This window comes from Galeopterus variegatus, unplaced genomic scaffold (assembly GCF_000696425.1).
Source record: "Galeopterus variegatus unplaced genomic scaffold, G_variegatus-3.0.2 Scaffold4033, whole genome shotgun sequence".
NCBI lineage: Eukaryota > Metazoa > Chordata > Mammalia > Dermoptera > Cynocephalidae > Galeopterus > Galeopterus variegatus.
In genome coordinates, this window is record NW_007730144.1 from 131,561 (window position 1) to 134,246 (window position 2,686).

The following is a 2,686-nucleotide window of genomic DNA, read 5'->3' on the forward strand; positions in this document are numbered from 1 at the left end:
GGTGCGCGGTGCCCGCTGGGAAATGCGACGCTCCACTCAGCGAAATGGCTGCCCGGGGCGAGAGGGGCGACGCCAGGCATTGTCCTGGGGCCGTGCCCGCGCCGGCCGCCTGGTGGCGCGCGAGGATCAGACATGGGCCCGTCCGCTGCCCGGGCCCCGCCCTGGGCTCCCCAGGCTCTCGCTGACCCTCCCCCTCACCCCCGGGGCGCGATCAGCAGCGGGGGCCCGAGTGGCCGTGGGGTGACCACGCGTGGCCAGGGCTGGTTTCGCGGGGGCCGTAGCATTGATCGCCTCGGATGCTGGACGGCAGAGCTGTCCGGGCGCGGGGGCTGCGGACGTGCGGGGAGCGCAGCCGGACCCCCCAACCGGCACCGACCCGCGGGCAGTGCTCGGCCGGCCGCGCCGTGGGGCTCAGTGAGGAGGGGCTTCGTTCCCTCCTGATCTGATGGAGCGGTGACGTCCTGCACAGCAATGGAGCCTTCCTTTCCTACGTTACAAAGCAATTTCAGTTGTCCAAAACTTTAGGGACTGTGCCACATTCTAACTTGGTCTTGCATGAGTTCAAATCCAAGCTTTGTCACTTACTAGCTCTGTGGCATTGGGCATATTACTCAGCATCTTTGTGCCTCAGTTTTCTCACATGTAGACTAATGATAATAATAGCTTCCACCGTGTAGGGAAGGTAAATGGGTTTGTATATGTAAGGACATTTCCTGGCACAAAGTACTGTATAAATGTCAAATGCTAGTTTTATAAAGCCTTCAAGCTAAATGAATCAGCTCCAGAGGAATACTTTCTTCCTCTAAAACTATTCAAAGGAACAGGGAAAGCTGATCTCTGCATCCCTTTATCAGTTTTATGGTCTGATTACATTTGATAAGACATAGGATCTCATCTCCTTCCCGCTAAACTTTTGTTATCAGGCTTTACATCTAAAATATGCTGTTTTCCTCCTTATGTTGCAAGTGTGGGCTTTTGAAGTTTATGTTCTCTGTATGAGGAACAGATGAACTTTAGGCACATTTACTCACTACTGACAAGTGTTGTCAACCCGTGGAGGAGTCCAGTGGAGGTAGTGCAAGAGTAGAAGGGGACATTCTCTTCTGTGTAAAGAGTGTGGTTGTGTCAGGCGTTGGGTCGGCAGTGGCCATTTTAGACTAGTGGGTCTTTGATTCAGTTACAGCCAAAAGGAAGGACTGTAGAGAAACCAACTAATCCAAAATCAAGGCCTCATTTGTGGCCACCCCCAGTATTACCTTGCTTGTATCTAACCACTTGACTTCCAGGCAGTTCATTAGAGCCTGGACAATAAGACCCTTGGAATGTTACGTTGCTCAGGAAGTCTTCCTGTGAGTATTTGACTAAGATTTCCTTTTCATGACCCAGATGGGTTAAATGCCCTAAAATCGCAGTGGCCCTGCTCCAAGGCTTAAGATGAAGAAACCTTGTCCATTCCTTCGTATGTTGCAGTGGACCCCAAATTGCTCTTTGTGGAGAATCCTGGCTCTATTCACAAACTTGGTAAGGACAACCTGTATTACCATGTTTCTACAGAAGTCAGGAGACAGGACAGACTCTGACTAAATCCGTAGTAAAGGTAGCTCAGGGCTACCAGAGTTAGGAGGCAAGATCTTTCAGCCTTCTGTGTTTGTTTTTGGCTCAAGCATGTATGTCACAGGCAGAGGTAGAGTGGGTGTGTAAGGGCATCCTGCTGGCATCCCTGGGACTGGCACTATCTGTGCAGACCACGTTTGGTATCTGGATGGGCAGCAGCAGACCATTACGGTGGAAGCAGCACAGAGAGGCACAGCACCAATGGGATGTTTTCCCCATAGTTATTGGATGGCGTCACACCCACTTGCCTGCGGTTTTGCTTGGTGCAGCTGGAGGTCGTGATCAGCTTGTCCCTGCTTGGGAATTTTAGTTACCCCCACCTGAGGATGAAGAATCCCATTGCTTTCAGGGCATACTCTTCGAAAAGCATGGCCATCGTCCCCCTTGTTATTTCAGCTTGAAGGCAAGGACCCTGCCTAGTATGGAATTAACTTTCTTTTTTTTTTTTTTTTGTCTTTTTTTGTCTTTTTCCGTGTCTGGCAACGGATTGCAACCCTTAGTGTCGCCCCCGTACCGGACCGGGGACCGGCAACGGGATCGCAACCCTCGGTGTTGCTCCCGCGCCTCGCTCAGCCAGTGAGCGGGAACCGGTCTGTATGTGGGATCCGAACCCTCGGGCGGGAGCGCCGCCGCGCTTCCCAAGCGGCGCACTATCCAGTGCGCCACCGGGCCGGCCCCTGGAATTAACTTTCATAAAGAGTCTCACAGCTGGCGGTAGTTGGCAGTGTCTTCTTCTTGTCTTCGGGTAGCCCCACCACCTATGGGATGCAGGCTGATGATGTTGGGAAAGTCAAGTTCAGAGGAAACCAAGATTTAGGTGAGGGTGAACTGGATTTTCATTTTCTGGAATGCTGGGCTCATGCCATCGATAACCTGACTTAGTCTTTTCCCCTGGCCTACTAAGCCCTGGAAGCAGTGCCTTACATCCCGGGACAGGGATGGTGATGGGAGGGGGATGGAAGTGTATGATCAGCTGGCAGCCTCTCCTCTCTTTCCCATGGTACCCAGCTTTGAGAGTGCAGTGCAGATGTGATGTGAGGCCAAGGAAGACACATCCCCCCCCCCCCCCCCC

General features: G+C 52.8%; 1 protein-coding gene across 1 annotated transcript in view; it reads left to right on the forward strand.

Annotated features, from left to right (window-relative positions):
• ZNF185 (zinc finger protein 185 (LIM domain)) overlaps window positions 1-2,686 on the forward strand; it is a 56,738-nt gene that overhangs the window by 24,053 nt on the left and 29,999 nt on the right. The window lies entirely within an intron of this gene.